Raw genomic sequence first — 21,286 nt, 5'->3', positions numbered from 1 at the left:
TTCTCTCTGGCGTATCAAAACCGAGTTCTCCCGAATATCTGTTTCAAGGCACCGATAAAATTCTTCAAGAACGAATGGGGTACCATGTACTCGATTCTATGGATGAACAAGAACTAGCCCGGTCAGCAGTACTATGGGCTGACAATCCTAGCACATACAATGATGATACAGTAGCACAGACATTTCTGAACCTTTCCCCAGACGAGCAGAAATTAGCCGGTGTATACATGATTCAGCATCTCATCACGTTATACAGACAACAACATTCTGATCCAGGTCCCTTACCGGATACATTAGAAGCGCTACTTATGAATAGATGGAGAGGCCTAAGTACCAGATTAATTCAAATAATTCTAGAACAACGACGCAAATATAACGCTTTCTTAGGCCCACAATATGTTTCAGCTCCACCCCCAGAAAGAAAAATGTTTCATTTTGACAGGCAGAATCCTTTACGAGAAGTACACCCAGTTATGAATGCCAATAACGCCTTGGAACGTGTGTTTGTGTACACACCTTTAACAAAGTTAGAATTGTTAGAAATGAAGAAACTAGTACCCTGTCACGATAAAGACCCTGCAGGTTTTCACCGAGAACTTAAAGACATGTTACTCATGGGAGATTACACGTATACGGATATTATGAAATTGTTAAAAGTACTGCTGCCCACCGGCATTTACGAGAAACTCAAGGAAAAAGAATGGGAGGTGGGAGATAAAAAGATTATATGGACTGAAATAGAAGACGAGGAAAAAGGTCGTACTCCAGGGCTAGGCCTTGGGGACAAAGCTAAAGCATTACCAGGTTTAATAGTACAGGTCTTGCCAAGATTATTGACAACTAAAAAGGAAGACTGGGACGCAATCTCAGCCTGTAAACAGAAACACGATGAAGATACTAGTGACTTCTATTCAAGATTCGAGAAATGTTTCATTATTAATAGTGGCCTGAAACCAGGTAGCGAGTCATACCCACATCTTTTTGTAACAAAACTAGTCGAGAACTCCCTGACACAAGTTAAGAACCGTGTATATAAAGTTGAAAGTACATGGCAAGCAAATACGCCATCCCAGATGTTACAAATGTTACAATACCACCAGAAAAGAATTAGAGAAGAACAGGATCACGAACAGAGACGTATGAAAGACACGAAAATGAAAATGTTAGTGGCACAGTCGGTTCCAGCCGACGGTCAGAGGAAGGGTACGACCCAGACAGGTAATGCAGCAGCTCCCGTTAAAGGGACGTGCAACTATTGCAAACAGCCAGGTCACTACGTACATGAATGTCCGGTCCTGAAACACAATATATAGCAACAGGTAAAACTAAAGAAAGACTGCATCCGCCTAGACAAGACCAGGTCCAGCAACAGACTTCACAGAATACACAGCCTATGCATGCTCTACCACATACAGCACAGACCGCAGCGGTATCACAGCCACTGCCGCAGCCCATTGCCGCGACGCAGCAAGTTTCACGACAGATGAACCAGTATGCCCAATCTGATTATCCCGATTATCAGCGATACACATGAAACAGCCTAGAGAGGGAGGTTGGCTTGCCTCTTATTGAGATTCCTGTAGATCAAGAGGGTCCTTATGTACACAGTCAAGTATTGGGAAAAGACAGAAAGTTTTTAATTGACACAGGGGCAAGCCGCACAACAATCAGCCATGATGAAGTCCCAGGGGCACCCCTCTCAGGCTCACAGAATGTTTCCCTTGGTTTTTCAGGACAGCCTATTGTAAATGAAGTATCGAAACCAGTCCCCCTAGCAGTAGGTCCATTATCACGCGTTACAGACCTGTTACTCACGAGATCATGTCCAGAAAACTTGCTAGGTATCAAAACGTTGAAGGCTCTAGGAGCAGTGATATGTTGTTCTCCGGAAGGAGTTAGACTTTTTCTGCGTGACTTTAAGGGTCACTATGTATTACGAGAGTTAGATGTCAGATTGAAAAATGTACCGAAACACCTGTGGGCACAAGGCCCAACCGATGTAGGTTGTATGCACATTACACCATACCGTGTTACACTCAAACCAGGAATTGTTTTACCACGAATCAGACAATACAAGTTACCACCCGATGCTGTAGTGGCTTTACTGGAAATCATTGAAGAGCTCATTGCCAAAGGAGTGGTCGTAGAAACCGACTCCAATATCTGTAATTCCCCTATCATTCCGATTCTTAAACGTACTGATCCCAATGCACCGCCAGTATATCGGCTGGTGATTGATTTACGAGAACTCAATAAATGTATTGTCCCACAGTATCCTGTGGTTCCCGACATCTCATCCTTATTGACTGCTATTGATTCAGAAGCGACGTTCTTTACTGTAATTGACCTCAAGAACGCCTTCTTCAGTGTCCCCATTGATCCAGAGAGCCAATACCTCTTCGGATTCAGTTTAAATGGACGAAGTTTCAAATTTTCACGCGCACCTCAAGGATTCACAGAAAGCCCCAGCATCTATAGCCAAGCACTGAAAAGACAACTTGATTGTATCCAAATGCCAGTTAACACTGCCTTACTACAGTACGTCGATGATCTGCTGATCACCGCACGAAGTGAACCCGAATGTGAACAAGCATCACTGACAGTTTTACATTTTCTGGCCGACAAGGGACACAAGGTGTCCCCTTCGAAGCTACAATTCTGTGTTCAGCAAGTTGTGTACTTGGGTCACTTGCTGTCCAAAGTGGGGAGACAGCTCACTCCTGATCGCATCCAGTTAATTGTAAACATGCCACAACTCCAGACACAAAAGGAAGTGCGGGCCTTTATAGGCCTCACCTCGTACTGCAGACAATGGATTCCTCAATATGCATTTCTAGCTAAACCACTCATTCAGTTGACAACACAGGAGGCAGCGACTTCGACTGCCCTCCCTTGGAAACAGGAACATACACAGGCCTTTGAGGAATTAAAGAAAGCTTTATGTCAAGCACCAGTTTTAGCAACACCATGTTACAGCAAACCTTTTACACTTTTTGTTACAGAACGTGATGGTACAGCATTGTCTGTCCTCACTCAAGATCAAGCAGGTTCACATAAGCCTTGTGCTTATTTTTCAAGTACATTGGATTCAGTAGCCCAGGCACTCCCTGCGTGCTTAAAATCAGTCGCAGCGACAGCCCTAGCAATCAGACAGAGCGACTCAATAGTATTAGGACATCCATTGACAGTACAAGTTCCACATTCTGTAGAGGTCCTTCTAAACCGAACACAGACTCAACACCTGACTATAGCACGACTGACAGGTTATGAATTAACGTTATTCCAGCCACACATAGAAATCAGACGCTGTAACCTTCTAAATCCTGCAACATTGTTACCTTCGATTACGACAGATTCAGCCCAGCATGATTGTATAGAGATCATTAATGCAGTAACAAAGCCCCGACGAGACCTAACAGATGTTCCATTGACTAATCCGGACCTGACACTTTACGTGGACGGTTCATGTATGAGAACAAGCACAGGAGAATTAGTAGCCGCATATGCGGTGACCACTGAAACTGAAGTCAAAGAAACACATCGTATTGATACACTGTCCGCTCAAGCAGCAGAGCTTATCGCTCTAACCCGAGCCTGTATACTAGCCAAGAACAGAAATGTTAACATATACACAGATTCACGTTATGCTTTCGGAGTCGTACACGACTTCGGAGTGTTATGGCAAGAACGAGGTTTCTTGACCTCTAACGGTGCCAAGATTCAACACGGTCCCCTTATTCAAGCACTGTTAGAAGCAATACATTTGCCTTCAGGCATATACATCATGAAGTGTAAAGCACATACTAAAGTTACAGACTCCATTTCCCAGGGTAACGACCTGGCAGACCAAACAGCAAAACATACAGCATTGACTCACACTCAGACAACTGATGTAACAAAGATCATAGTGCCGACACATTGTATGACAGTTAGGGATCCCACACTAGATGTAATCGATATTCAGACACATGCTACTCCAGATGAAATCAAGAAATGGACTGAACTAGGAGGGATCCAAACAGATCAGGGATGGATGACGAAGGGAAAATCTACATGGTTTCTCCCCGATTCTATGGTTCAAGTCATAATAAATACAGCACATAGTCCAGCACACCTAGGAGAAAAAGCTATGTTAGACAGTTTACAGAATCTCTGGTACAACAAACATTTACGAGCAGCAGCAAAACAGAAAGTGCGTACTTGCATGATCTGTTGTCAGTTCAATCCAGGTAAAAGCGTCCCTGTAGAGCAAGGTGGATTTCATCCTCCTGATCACCCTTTTGAAGTTCTCCAGATGGATTATATCCAGATGGACCGTTGTCGAGGATTCAAGTATGTCCTCGTAGTTGTTTGTGCACTTTCCCGTTGGACCGAAGCATATCCAGTCCCAGATTACACTGCCCCGACCACTGCCAAGCAGCTGGTTCGTGAATTCTTCCCACGGTACAGCTTGCCTCGTATCGTGTACTCAGATAACGAACAGCCATTCTCATCCGAACTCATGAAGCAGGTTTCACTTCTGTTAGGATACCAGTGGAAATTCCATTGCGTCCGACATTCCGAGGTAGCTGGCCTTGTAGAAAGACACAACCAGACACTGAAAACACGCCTTGCGAAAATATGTAAAGAGAAAGGGGTCGACTGGATAGTCGCCCTGCCAGTTGCACTGTTCTATATGAGAATGGTCCCCCATTCGAGATCAGGACTATCCCCGTATGAGGTGGTCTTTGGCAGACCACCAAATATGTGGGGGACGCCCATGCCTAAGAAAATAACCGATGTTGATTGTAATATGCTGACAGATTACCTTGCCTCCTTGATGTCTGCACTCCAATCATGTCGTTCACAGGTTGCCGCAGCCTTTCCCGACAACACTGATGTAAAGCCACACGATGTCCGTCCAGGTGACACTGTACTGATCCGCAACTTCGACAGGAGAAGCCCGCTGGAGCCCCGCTGGAAGGAGCCGAAGATCGTCCTTCTGACCACGAGGACGGCAATCAAAGTGGAGGGCCGAAAGGGGTGGATCCACACGAGTCATATTAAAAAATGTAATGAACTGTTGCCAGAAACTGACTCTTCCACCCCCTCAAAGGACTGCCTAGATTCTAGTAACTTTAAAGTTCCCAAGAGAGAGAAAACTCCCCAAGAGGAGTATAAAAAGAAACTACGGTCTAGCAAGTCAGACAGTTTAATTGTTTAAGTCCTCCCCTAGGTGAATCGGTTAAATTAGTTTCTGACATGTATCCCCTAGACCGAGATAGAGAGAGAGAGAGACAATTCAAGAAACGTGCATATTGTAAATCACTTCGTAGTCACTGTATAGTGACATTATTGGTTATGTTTTTTCTAAGTCTTCTGATTATTACGGCCAGTATATTGCTGCCTATATATTACCCTATCTTCAAGCGTGAACAATCTGCTTACAATGTCACTGCCGAACATTCTTTTAGTGAATTACCCCCTCACGAGTTATCTTACAGACACATTCATTAGTATGTTACATCACTCCCATCAGACTAATAATGCTACAAACTGTTGGATATGTGGCCGACTCCCTCCCTATCAGAAATACAAGGGAGTTCTGCCTCTTTTCCCATACCCGTTCACTCACAATGGCTCATGTGGAGCATGGTTTGGAATAATTAATTCTTTAGATCCTGATATTGCTGTTTTCGAAGGAAATTGGGTTTGGGGAAATCTGAACTTAGTTTTGCTTAACGCCTGTTATCCCGACATGAAGGGACTTCCCATTAGAATAGGAACTGATCTAGAAAATGAAGTATATGGATTAGGTAATTATACAATTAACCTCATGATTCTTACTGTTGAATCCGAAGCTGCACCAGTTCTCCCTGCTATGGCAGTATTACCAGTCACTGGTGACTTATGTGTCAGAAAGAAGGGTTCAGTACACTTAGGTCATAGTAAATGCACTACTGTGGTCGAATTCAGTGATCAAGGCAGGTCTACATTTAGAGCTACTCGCCATTCCTACTTTGTTTGTGGCCATACCGCATACATACGCTTACCTCCAGATTGGGATGGTACCTGTTACATTGCATTCCTTCTGCCACCTGTTTTCCTAGCTCCTCCTGATTATCACAGAAATACAAATCTAGTAACTACTAGACTCCGAAGAGATCTCCCGATTGTCGACTATACTGAAACGGCATGGGAGCAATACACAGACTTCAATAAAGGTTTCTTCCCCTACTTAGGTACTGTTTTTAATAGTAAACTGATACGAAAATTAACTAGAACCCTCGAAGCAGTAGTGAATGAAACTACTTCCGCTCTAGGCAACCTAACAGAGGAGCAATCTGCCATGCGGGTTGTTGTTCTTCAAAATCGTCTTGTTATTGACGTCATCCTAGCAGATAGGGGCGGAGCCTGTAAGGTCATCGGGTCGAGTTGCTGTGTTTTCATTCCAGAAAACGCGCCAACAGTATATAAAGCCATTACACGTCTTCATAAAATTGCAAGTTTGATACATCAGAATCCAGGCACCTGGACTTGGTCCGGTTGGTTCTGGACAACGTTGACCGCTTGGGGATGGAAGATCCTATCCTTCCTAGGCATTGCCCTTCTCATAGTATTCAGCTGCTGCCTGTGCCTACAATGTGGGCCAGCGATTTGTGGTCTATGTGCCACATCATGTATTCCGCATTCAAGTTCCCACTCAAAACGCGAAAAGAAGAAAGAAGAGCAAATGATGTTACATGAACAGACTGATCGATTCATGAGGATCGATATATCATGAAGGGTCCGTAGGGAACAAGGAGGGAATGAGGAAATATAAATTTTATGGTCAAGAAATGTTCCCTAACGTGTACCCCACCGTCTCCATGTACGAACTTAAAGTGCATGTAACTTCCCTCCTGTGCCAGCTATGAAGACGCAAATACATTTGCGTCCAACGTTAACATGTCCTCTTTTAGATCCACCCTGAATGGGTTGAATATTCCGTTCCTAAGTATGCCTTGCCAACGTCTTTATGTGGTGTACTTTACACGTTTTTCAGCTCTGGCGAAGTAGGCCCTGAATTCTGCCATCAAGCCTTTTCCTGCCTTCTGACTCTGAACGCCTCAGCCTGGGCTGCCTCTGTACCCGTGACCTTTACCTTACTCCCTGCGCGGCTAACGGCGCTTAGCCCAGCCTGCTGCCTGCCAAGACTGTATTCAACCTTCGACTTATCTGTTCCGCTCTTCAGAAATACATTCCTGCCTACTAGTTCAAGTAAACATCTTTCCAGCTGCAGAGCAAAGGGCCCGGCCTCACTGTCTCCGTGCAAGTAATTCATAGCTCCTGTTACCATGGTAGGCCCATGCCCCTCGCATCTCATGCAGACACATAGACGCTTATACACGCACTCACAGTCAGTATAGAATAGCCTCTGCCCAAGAGACCTTTCCCTCTAGATAATATGGTTCCCAAACATCAGATATCAGATATGATATAGGTACGAGTTGATCTGACATGCCAGACTTCTGTCTCTTTCCGCTAGTGTAAATGTCAAGTCCCCTGCACCCTCCAGCTCCACGTCAATCACACGTCATGCAGCTGCGCGCGCATCCAGATCTCAGATTTCTGCTGACATTGCAAGATTCTGCTATGTACCCACCTACTTGTGACACTTTCATGTGACGTTTCTAGCACACACCTCTATGTTCACGCCTAGTTCACGCCTTTTTGATTACGTATTGCTAACACGTGTATGCTTTTATCTTGTCTCACTCAGCTGTTACGCCTCCTGTATTGGTATCTATCGTATGATTTAAGTATAAAAGTTATGTCTTGTCAATAAAGTATGCTCTATCCCTTCCTGAACCCCAGTGGTGTCAGGAATCCGATATCCGGTTCGAGAACCATTCCTTTTTAAGGAATAAAACCCCTAAGAACTCTAACACCACGGACTCTGCGTCTTTCTTTCCGATTGAGTTATTTTTGTTTAAGTACTTACCTGCATAGAAATTAGGACGGTAAATCAAATATTTACCACAGAACCGAACCTATAAAGTTCGAGGAGACGGGTGGGGTATGCCGTCTCAATCTCCAAACGAGCTGCAAGCTGATGTGAAATGCTGCGGGAAATGTTGCCGGCAACTTATACAAATTATAAAAAACTATTAGAAACAACTTTTTGTTATTCGATCTTATTTCCATTTGCATATGTGATTACCTTAAAAAAGAAACACTTTATTGTGTGCTCTGGACCTTGTATGTATAAACTTAAAGAGAGGGTCTTCCCCCACTCTTTTTTCAGGGGTTTTGGGTTTCCTCTGACCAAGCAGCATTCTCTCCACTCTCACCGCTACCTGATGCTATCTGATGTGCGCCAACCATTTCTGATTACTTAAAACCCTTCACAGAAACTCTCAGACATTTCTATAGTCTTAGCGACATTAATTGTTTCAGCCAAAGATGGATTCTGACAGGTTAACAAGTGCTCCTTCGCTTTTTTAGAGAAATAATAGGCACAAGTTGGTCACATACATAAGACACAAATTGGTCACATACATATATGTAAACATTGTTGGCAAAATCACACTTGGCAGTCAACACCCACAAAGTTGCAATGTATTTCTCTAGCAGTTCCTCTACTGAATGTTTGCACATCACAAAGTTGAACCTTTCCAGCAGCACACTTAATTCATCTGAGTATTGCTTCTTGATCCTCTCCTTTCACTCTAAATATACATTCCATGGCACATCCTCACCAGGCGGCACCAAAATCACTGATAGATTGTCGAATACACAATGACCTGTGATGGAGAAGGGCAGAGACAAAAAATGTCGTGTACCCCCTTTGTAAAGTCGATTTCTCATATCCATAGCACTAACAGAGTGAAGCATGGGAATTAATCAACAAAGTGCACGTAGAAAGACACTACACATGGGAAAAACGAATTGCTGTTTGCAAAAATAATATTCTGACTGACACACTCTCACTCACTCACTCATTGACTCACTCTCACTGACTTACTCTCACTGACAGACTCTCACTGACTCTCCCACTCTCATAGACTGATTGACTCTCTCACTCTAACTGACTGACTCACTCTCTCATTGACTTCACTCTCTCACTGACTGACTGACTCTCACTCTCTCACTGACAGACTGACTCTCTCACTCTCACTGACTGACTGACTGACTCATTCTCTCACTGACAGACTCTCACTGACAGACTGACTCACTCTCACTGACAGATTCTCACTGACTCACTCTAACTGACAGAATATCACTGACTGACTCTCCCACTCTCTCACTTACTGACTCGCCCACTCTCTCTCACTGACTGACTGACTCACTCACTCACTCTCACTGACAGGCTGTCACTGATAGCCTCTTACTGGCAGACTCTCCCACTCTCTCTCACTCACTGACTGACTCTCCCATCCACTGACTGACTCACTCTCACTCAGTGACTGACTGACTGACTCTCACTCACTGACTGACTCACTCTCACTGACTGACTGACTCACTCTCACTGACAGGCTCTCACTGACTCTCCCCCTCTATCACTGACTGACTCTCCCACTCTCTCTCACTGACTGACTGACTCACTCACTCTCACTGACAGACTCTCACTGATGGACTCCCCACTCTCTCTCATTGACTGACTGACTCTCCCACTCACTGACTCTCCCACTCACTCATTTGCTGACTCACTCACTCACTCTCACTGACTGATTGGCTCAGTCTCACTGACTGAGTGACTCACTCACTCTCACTGACTCACTCTCACTGACTTACTCTCACTGACAGACTCTCACTGACAGACTCTCACTGACACTCTCTTACTCTCCCACTGACTGACTCTCCCACTCTCTCACTGACTGACTGACTCACTCACTCTCACTGACTGACTCACTCTCACTGACACACTCTCACTGACTGACTGACTCTCACTGACAGGCTCTCTCACTGACTCTCCCACTGACTGACTCACTCACTCACTCTCACTGACTGACAGTCTCTCTCTCACTGACTGACAGAATCTCTCTCACTCACTGACTGACTCACTCTCACTCTCACTCTCACTGACTAACAGACAAACTCTCACTCACTGACTGACTGACTCACTCACTCTCACTCACTCACTGACTCACTCTCACTGACTCACTCTCACTGACTGATTGGCTCAGTCTCACTGACTGACTGACTGACTCACTCTCACTGACTCACTCTCACTGACAGACTCTCACTGACACTCTCTTACTCTCTCACTGACTGACTCTCCCACTCCCTCACTGACTGACTCACTCTCACTGACTGACTCACTCTCACTGACTCTCCCACTGACTGACTGACTCACTCACTATCACTGACTGACAGTCTCTCTCTCACTGACTGACAGAATCTCTCTCACTAACTGATTGACTCACTCTCACTGACAGACTCTCACTGACTGATTCACTCTCACTGACAGACTCTCACTGACTGACAGACTCCCACTGACAAACTCTCCCACTCTCTCTCACTCACTGGTTGACTCACTCACTAACAGACTCTCACTCACTGACTGACTGACTGACTCATGTCGGCCGTGCGAACGCGCAGCGGTCACGCGCAGCGGGCGCGCCGTTTGTGCGCCGAAGGCGCGCCAAAGGTAAGCCCGTCTGCGCCCGTCCGCGACCGGATCGCGACCAGCGCCAGGACCCCTGGCCCACGAAGACCCCGACTGACCCGCCTGACGTACCCCGCCGCCACCCTCATCGCTCTCAACCCCGGCCGACTCCCTGAATGCCATCAAGCCACACCACGACACACCCACGGACCTTTCAGCTGCCACGCCTGCAAGTTCTCCTGCATCCGGACCTGCCTCGCACCAGCACCCGCAAAGCCGAACTCCAGCAGCACCCACCTCAAGTGCATCCTGCTCAACACCCGCTCCGTCCACAGACACGCCATCGAACTCTGGAACCTCCTAGACGCCACAGCCCCTGACGTTGCCTGCCTCGCGGAGACCTGGATGAACGCCTCTTCAGCTCCCGACATCGCCATCGCTATCCCGGAGGGCTACAAGATCGTCCGGAGGGACCGAAACGCCAACCAGATGGGAGGAGGCATCGCCATCATCCACAGGAACACCATCCGTCTCACGACCAGCACCGACAACACCCTGACCAGCGCCGAACACCTGCATTTCCAGATCCACACCAACCCGAACACCACCCTCAGAGGCACCCTGATCTACCGACCCCCTGGACCACGCACGCAATTCAGCGAGGACATCGCCGACTTCGTCAGCCCGCATGCCCTCCCCTCCGCTGACTACATCCTCCTGGGGGACCTGAACTTCCACCTGGAGAACAACAACGACCACAACACCAGCACCCTGCTCGACAACCTCGCCAACCTGGGACTCAAGCAACTGGTGTCCACCCCCACCCACCTCGCCGGACACACACTCGACGCCATCTTCTCATCCAGCACAGACATCAACTTCAGCCACGCCACAGAGCTTCAATGGACGGACCACAGCTGCGTCCACTTCACCTTCAAGAGAACGACGACCCACCAACACCAGCAACACACCGCCCGCAGAAGCTGGAACAAGATCACAGCAGACCAGCTCGCCACCTCCCTGAGCCAACACCCTCCTGCCAGCTCAGCGAACCCCAGCCAGGCCGCCGATAACATCACGAAGTGGATCTGCAACTGCGCGGACGAACTCGCCCCGCTGAGGACCCCGCCCAGCAGACCCGGCAGCAAGAAGGCCCCATGGTTCACCGACGAACTCAAAAGCTCCAAGAAGAACTGCCGAGCCCTCGAGAAAGTCTGGAAAAGGGACCCGACACCGGACAACAGGACCTCCTACAAACTGGCCACCCGGAAACACCACCAGCTGATCCGCGCCGCCAAGAGAACAGCATTCAAGGACCGGTTGGACAACAACGCACACAACAGCAAGGAACTCTTCAGCATCGTGAAAGAGCTTTCCAACCCCAGCGCAGGAAACAACGACATCACCCCATCGCAAGACCTCTGCAACTCCCTCGCCTCATACTTCCACAACAAGATCACGGACATACACAGCAGTTTCAACAACCAACCAACGCACACCACGACCGACCTGCCACCCCCCCCCACCACCACCCTCCACGCCTGGACCCCGATCAGCACAGAAGACACCATCCGCACGATGAACTCCATCCACTCCGGATCACCAACCGACCCCTGCCCTCACCACGTCTTCAACAAGGCCAACGCTGTCATCGCACCCCACCTGCGAGACATCATCAACACATCCTTCGACACCGCCATCTTCCCCGAAAGCTGGAAACACGCCGAACTCAGCGCTCTACTCAAGAAACCAACAGCGGACCCCACCGACCTCAAGAACTACCGCCCCATCTCGCTTCTCCCGTTTCCAGCCAAAGTCATCGAGAAGACCGTCAACAAGCAGATGGCCGCCTTCCTCGAGACGAACGGATCCCTCGACCCCTCACAGTCCGGCTTCCGAGCCAACCACAGCACCGAGACCGCCCTCATCGCCGCCACCGATGACATCCGAGCCCTGATGGACAAAGGAGAAACAGCGGCCCTCATCCTCCTAGACCTCTCCGCGGCATTCGACACGGTCTGCCACCGCACCCTAATACGGCGCCTCAGCAACATCGGAATCCAGGACAAGGCGCTGGAATGGATCATCTCCTTCCTCGACGGAAGAACACAGCGAGTCCGCCTACCACCGTACAAGTCAGAGGCCTCCGAAGTCATCTGCGGCGTCCCCCAAGGATCATCACTGAGCCCCACCCTCTTCAACGTCTACATGAGCCCCCTCGCGGCCATCGTACGCAAACACCACCTCAGCATCATCTCATACGCCGACGACACCCAGCTGATCCTCTCCCTGACCAACAACCCCGCCGCCGCCAGAGCCAACCTGCACGAAGGGATGAAAGAGGTAGCCGAGTGGATGACGACCAGCCGCCTGAAACTGAACTCGGACAAGACGGAGGTCCTCATCCTGGGCTCTTCACCCTCCGCCTGGGACGACTCCTGGTGGCCTCCCGCCCTGGGCACCGCACCCAAACCGACAGACCATGCACGAAACCTGGGCTTCATCCTGGACTCCTCCCTCTCCATGACCAGGCAAGTCAACAGCGTCTCCTCGGCGTGCTTCAACATCCTACGCATGCTACGGAAGATCTTTTGGTGGATCCCCTCAGAGACCAGGAAGACCGTCACCCAGGCCCTCGTCACCAGCCGACTGGACTACGGCAACGCCCTCTACGCCGGGACCACCGCCAAGCTCCAGAAGAGACTCCAGCGGATCCAAAACGCCTCAGCCAGACTCATCCTCGACATCCCACGATCCAGCCACATCTCCGGACATCTGAGAGACCTTCACTGGCTTCCCATCAACAAGAGAATCACCTTCCGCCTCCTCACCCACGCACACAAAGCCCTACACGACCAAGGCCCGAGCTACCTCAACAGCCGAGTCAACTTCTACGCTCCCAAACGCCACCTCCGATCAGCCAACCACGCCCTCGCCGCCGTCCCCCGCATCCAAAGAGCGACTACAGGAGGAAGGTCCTTCTCCTACCTGGCCGCCAAGACCTGGAACTCCCTCCCGTCCGACCTGCGCCTGACCCAAGACCACCTCTCCTTCAGGAAGAAGCTGAAGACCTGGCTGTTCGAGCAGTAGCGGCACCCCCCCTCCCCAGCGCCTTGAGACCCTACGGGTATGTAGCGCGCTTTATAAGTGTCACTGATTGATTGATTGACTCACTCACTCTCACTCACTCACTGTCACTGACTCACTCTCACTAAAAGACTCTCACTGACTCTCCCACTCTGTCTCACTGACTCACTCTCACACTCTCTCTCACTGACTGACTGACTCACTCACTGTCACTGACTCACTCTCACTGACTCACTCTCACTGACAGACTCTCACTGACACTCTCTTACTCTCTCACTGACTGACTCTCCCACTCTCTCACTGACTGACTGACTCACTCTCACTCTCACTGACTGACTCACTCTCACTGACTCTCCCATTGACTGACTGACTCACTCACTCTCACTGACTGAGAGTCTCTTTCTCACTGACTGACAGAATCTCTCTCACTCACTGACTGACTCACTCTCACTGACTCACTCTCACTGACTAACAGACAAACTCTCACTGACTGACTCACTGACTGACTCACTCTCACTCAATCTCACTGACTCACTCTCACTGAAAGACTCTCACTGACTCTCCCACTCTCTCTCACTGACTCACTCACACTCTCTCTTACTGACTGACTCACTCACTCTCCCGGACTGACTCTCCCACTCTTGCTCGCTCACTAACTGACTCTCCCACTCACTGACTCACTCTCCCACTAACTCTCACTGACTGAATGACTGACTCACTCTCACTAACTCACTCTCACTGACTCACTCTCACTGACTAACTCTCATTGACAGACTCTCACTGAATCACTCTCACTGACTCACTCTCACTGACAGACTCTCACTGACACTCTCTCATTGACTGACTCTCCCACTCCTCACTGACTGACTCACTCACTCACTCTCACTGACTGACTGACTCACTCTCACTGGCACACTCTCACTGACTGACTCACTTTCACTGACAGACTCTCTCACTCACTCTCACTGACTGACAGACTCTCTGTCACTGACTGACAGAATCTCTCTCACTAACTGACTGACTCACTCTCACTGACTGACTCACTCACTCTCACTGACTGACAGACTCACTCTCACTGACACACTCTCACTGACAGACTCTCGCTGACTCACCCACTCTCTCACTGACCGACTGACCCACTCTCTCACTGACTGACTGACTCGCTCACTCTCACTGACAGACTATCACTGACAAACTCTCCCACTCTCTCTCACTCACTGACTGACTCTCCCACTCTCTCTCACTCACTGACTGACTCTCCCCCTGACTCTCACTCACTGACTGATCACTCACTCTCATTGACTGACCGACTCACTCAGTCTCACTGGCTGACTGACGCACTCACTCTCACTGACTCACTCTCACTGACAGACTCTCTCACTGACTCTCCCACTCTCTCACTGGCTGACTCACTCACTCTCACTGACAGACTCTCACTGACTGATTCACTCTCACTGACAGACTCTCACTGACTGACAGACTCTCACTGACAAACTCTCCCACTCTCTCTCACTCACTGCCTGACTCACTCACTAACAGACTCTCTCTCACTGACTGACAGACTCACTCTCACTGACTGACAGACTCACACTCACTGACAGACTCTCACTCACAAAATAATAATAATAATAAAAACATTTGTAAAGCGCCTGGTTGCACTAGAGGAAACAGTGCGTCCCGCGCTGTGGATGCAGTCCACAAGGACTCCTGAACACAGACTCACAGAGGGGGGAGGGGAACAGAAGGACAGGAACCCCCTGATTCTAGTCTTTAGGGAACAAGTGGGTCTTAAGTTTAAGCCGGAACAGCGTTTCCGAAGGTTCCATCCAAAGTTCAATGGGGAGTTCGTTCCATTGTTTGCTGGCTAAATACCTAAAAGAATGACCCCCCATCCGCGCTTTACGAATACAGGGTGCCAAAAATTGCATGCTACCCATAGATCTCAAAAGGCGTTTGGGACGATATATAGTCAGCATCTTTTGAAGATAGACTGGGCCTTTGCCCTGTGCAATATGATGGGTCATGCACATGGCTTTGAACCGAATGCGTTCCCGAATAGGGAGCCAGTGCAAGGTCTGTAAAGCACGCTTCCCAGACGACTTCCTAGGCAGGTTCAAGACAAGCCTGGCAGCCGCATTTTGGACACATTGGAGTTGGTTCAGGCCATTTTTGCTTAGGCCACATAGCAGAGAGTTCCCATAATCAAGATGAGAAGTAACCATGGCATGAACTAATGTTTTCCTCGCTGTGATAGGTAGTAGGTCTAGAATTTTGCGTAGAACTTTAAGTATGCCATAGCATTTACCAGCCACATTTCCAATATGTTGGGAATATGAAAGGTTATTGTCCAAGACAACCCCCAAGTTTTTCACCGTAACAGAAGGAATAGGTGTAGGACCCAGGTCGGAGGGCCACCAGGCCGTCGTCCAGATCGAGGCGGAAGAACCAATCACTAAAAGTTCAGTTTTATTCCCGTTGAGGCGAAGGCAATTGGTCTTCATCCAGCCGGCAAGTGCCACAAGACAAGCGGAGAAATTATCTGCCGTCCCCACTGGGTTGTGAGATAGGGAGACCACCAGTTGGGTGTCATCGGCATATTACACAATATCCACCCCATAGGATTCCACCATCCTAGCAAGGGGGTCCATATACAGATTAAACAACGTTGGGCTCAATATAGAGCCCTGAGGGACCCCTTGTCTAAGAGAACGAGGTGTGGATTTGAAAGGGGGGCAGTGTACTGGAGCTTAGAGTGCGACACGGTGTCAAAAGCCGCACTCAAGTCCAACAATACCAGGGCGGCTGTCTGTCCCTCATCCACTTTCTGACGGAGCAGTTCTGTGGAAAAAAGGAGGGCAGTTTCCGTAGAATGTTTCGCCCTAAAACCAGATTGGGAGAAATGAAGAAGGTGAGAATCCTCCACAAATTGTACCAGCTGGTTGTTGACCAGTTTCTTCACCACTTTGGCACAGAACGGCAGGAGGGAGATAGGGCGGAGATTATCCAGCTGAGATATACTCTGGTTAGCTTTCTTTTTGATAGGGACTACCTGGGCTAATTTCCATTCCTCTGGCACATAGGCTTCTTGAAAAGATAGGGTAGCCAAATTACCTATGTGATTACTCAGTAGGTGCATGTGACTCCTGAGGATCTTAGGAGGGGCAACATCTGTAGGAGATCCTGATTGGATACCCGTAATTAATTTGATCAATTCCTCCCATTACAGGCTCTCCCAATCTCTCTCACTCTCTCTCTCCCTCACACACTAACTGACAGACTCACTCTCACTGACAGACTCTCTCTCACTGACTGACTGACTCACTCTCTCTCTCTCACTGACTGACAGACTCTCACTGACAGACTCCCCCACTCTCTCTCATTGACTGACTGACTCTCCCACTCACGGACTCTCCCACTCACTCTCATTTGCTGACTGTCTGACTCACTCTCACTGACTGACTGTCTGACTCACTCTCACTTACTCACTCTCACTAACAGACTCTCACTGACTCACTCTCACTGACTCAATCTCACTGACAGACTCTTACTGACGGACTCTCACTGACACTCTCTTACTCTCTCACTGACTGACTCTCCCATTCTCTCACTGAATGACTGACTGACTCACTCTCACTGACTGACTGACACTCTCACTGACACACTCTCACTGACTGACTGACTCTTACTGACAGACTCTCTCACTGACTCTCCCACTGACTGACTGACTCACTCGCTCTCACTGACTGACAGTCTCTCTCTCACTGACAGACATAATCTCACTCACTGACTGACTCACTCTCACTGACTAACAGATTCACTCTCACTGACTGACTGACTCACTGACTGACTCACTCTCACTGACTTACTCACTCTCACTCACTCTCACTCACCCACTCTCACTGAAAGACTCTCACTGACTCTCCCACTCTGTTTCACTGACTCACTCTCACACTCTCTCTCACTGACTGACTCACTCACTCACTCACTCTCACTGACTGACTCACTCACTCTCACTGGCACACTCTCACTGACTGATTCACTTTCACTGACAGACTCTCTCACTGACTGACTGACTCACTCACTCACTCTCATTGACTGACAGACTCTCTGTCACTGACTGACAGAATCTCTCTCACTGACTGACTGACTCACTCTCACTCACTGACTGACTCACTCTCACTGACTGACTCACTCTCACTGACACACTCTCACTGACAGACTCTCGCTGACAGACTCTCACTGACTCACTCTCACTGACAGACTCTCACTGACACTTTCTCACTGACTGACTCTCCCACTCTCTCACAGACCGACTGACTCACTCACTCTCACTGACTGACTGACTCACTCTCACTGGCACACTCTCACTGACTGACTCACTTTCACTGACAGACTATCTCACTGACTCTCCCACTGACTGACTGACTCACTCACTGTCACTGACTGACAGACTCTCTGTCACTGACTGACAGAATCTCTCTCACTGACTGACTGAGTCACTCTCACTGACAGACAGACTAACTCTCACTCACTGACACTCTCACTCTCACTGACTGACTCACTCTCACTGACACACTCTCACTGACAGACTCTCACTGACTCCCTCACTCTCTCTCACTGACTGACTGACCTACTCTCTCTCACTGACTGACTGACTCACTCTCACTGACAGACTCTCACTGACAGATTATCACTGACAGACTCTCCCACTCTCTCTCACTCACTGACTGACTCTCCCACTCTCTCTCACTCACTGACTGACTCTCCCACTCTCTCTCACTCACTGACTGACTCTCCCTCTAACTCTCACTGACTGAATGACTGACTCACTCTCACTGACTCACTCTCACTGACAGACTCTCACTGACAGACTCTCACTGACTCACTCTCACTGACAGACTCTCACTGACACTTTCTCACTGACTGGCTCTCCCACTCTCTCACAGACCGACTGACTCACTCAGTCTCACTGACTGACTGACTCACTCTCACTGGCACACTCTCACTGACTGACTCACTTTCACTGACAGACTATCTTACTGACTCTCCCACTGACTGACTGACTCACTCACTGTCACTGACTGACAGACTCTCTGTCACTGACTGACAGAATCTCTCTCACTGACTGACTGAGTCACTCTCACTGACAGACAGACTCACTCTCACTCACTGACACTCTCACTCTCACTGACTGACTCACTCTCACTGACACACTCTCACTGACAGACTCTCACTGACTCCCTCACTCTCTCTCACTGACTGACTGACCTACTCTCTCTCACTGACTGACTGACTCACTCTCACTGACAGACTCTCACTGACAGATTATCACTGACAGACTCTCCCACTCTCTCTCACTCACTGACTGACTCTCCCACTCTCTCTCACTCACTGACTGACTCTCCCACTGACTCTCACTCACTGACTGATCACTCACTCTCACTGACTGACCGACTCACTCAGTCTCACTGACTGACTAACACACTCAGTCTCACTGAATCACTCTCACTGACTCACTCTCACTGACAGACTCTCTCACTGACTCTCCCAGTCTATCACTGACTGACTCACTGACTCACTGACTCACTCTCACTGACTCACTCTCACTGACTGACTTACTCACCCTCACTGACAGACTCTCTCACTGACTGACTCTCCAACTCTCTCACTGACTGACTGACTCACTCTCACTGACAGACTCACACTGACTGACACACTCTCACTGACAGACTCTCACTGACTGACTCTCACTGACAGACTCTCTCACTGACTGACTCTCCCACTCTCTCACTGACTGACTGACTCCCTCTCACTGACAGACTCACACTGACTGACACACTCTCACTGACAGACTCTCACTGACAAACTCTCCCACTCTCACTCACTCATTGACTGACTCACTCACTGACAGACTCTCTCTCACTGTCTAACAGACTCACTCTCACTCACAGACTCTCCCACTCTCTCTCACTCTCTCTCTCTGACTGACTGACAGATTCACTCTCACTGACAGACTCTCCCATTCTCTCACTGACTTACTCCCTCTCTCTCACTGACTGACTGACTCACTCACTCACTCTCACTGACTGACTGACTCACTCTCACTGACTGACACTCTCACTGACAGACTCGCTCACTCTCACCGACTGACGGGCTCACTCTCACTGACTGACAGCCTCTCACTGACAGACTCTCCCACTCTCTCTCACTGACTGACTGACAGACTCACTCTCACTGACTGATTGACTCACTCTCTCACTGACTCACTCTCACTGACAGCCTCTCACTGACTGACTGACTCTCACTGTCAGCACCTATAGCATTTGTAATGCAATATGTGTTGAATTTACATGACTTAGATGTATTTTAATAATTAATACTTAAATAAAAGTTATTGTAATTTGTAATGGCACTAGCTTAAATTTTTGTAAATAACTTTTTTGAAGATTATGTTCAGTGTATTTATTGTGACGAAAATCCAAGAACAGAATTGAAATATTAACATCTTTTTGTGACATTTGTAATAAAGCTTGAAACATTGAGAGAACATATTTGAACCAGTTGTTGAATGGTTGCACAGATTGATGCTGTGGTGGCGCTGACTGATGTGGTGGGGACGAGTGATGCTGCGGCGTTCAGTGATGCTGTGGTAGCGCATAGTGATGTTGTGGTCCCCCTGAGTGATGCTGTGGTGGTGCTGAGTGTTTCTGTGGTGATACGATAGATAGAATAAGTGGGATAGATAGATAGATAGATAGAGTGAGGGCGATAGATAGAGGGAGGGCGATAGAGGGAAGGCGGTAGACAGAGGGAGGGCGATAGATAGATAGATAGAGTGAGGGCGATTGATAGATAGATAGATAGATAGATAGATGGATAGATAGATAGATAGATAGAGTGAGGGCGCTAGATAGATGGATAGATAGAGTGAGGGCGATAGATAGACAGAAAGATAGATTGAGGGCGATCAATAGATAGATAGATAGCGTGATGGTGATAGATAGAGTGAGTGCGATAGATAGACATATAGAGTGAAGGCGATAGATAGACAGAGAGATAGATAGAGTGAGGGCGATAGATAGAGTGAGGGTGATAGATAGAGAGATAGATAGATAGATAGATAGATAGATAGATAGATAGATAGATAGATAGATAGATAGATAGATAGATAGATAGATAGATAGATAGATAGATAGATAGATAGATAGATAGATAGATAGATAGAGTGAGGGCGATAGATAGAGTGAGGGTGATAGATAGATAGAGTGAGGGCGATAGATAGATAGAGGACGATAGATAGAATGAGGGCGAAAGATAGATAGATAGATAGATAGATAGATAGATAGATAGATAGATAGATAGATAGATAGATAGATAGATAGATAGATAGATAGATAGATTGATAGATAGATAGATAGAGTGAAGGCGATAGATAGATAGATAGATAGATAGATAGATAGATAGATAGATAGATAGATAGATAGATAGATAGATAGATAGTCGCCCCCTCACCCAAACATGCTACCACAGCCCACCACGGCTTCCCACAAAGCCACATCAAACATATTACTGGGCGTACAGATGTAAGCACAAAAGTAATGCGGTGATAACACTGCCAGAGGCATTATC

This window comes from Lissotriton vulgaris, chromosome 2_1, assembly GCF_964263255.1.
Source record: "Lissotriton vulgaris chromosome 2_1, aLisVul1.2, whole genome shotgun sequence".
In the NCBI taxonomy this organism is placed as follows: Eukaryota; Metazoa; Chordata; class Amphibia; order Caudata; family Salamandridae; genus Lissotriton; species Lissotriton vulgaris.
Note: the sequence above shows the minus strand (reverse complement) of the source record.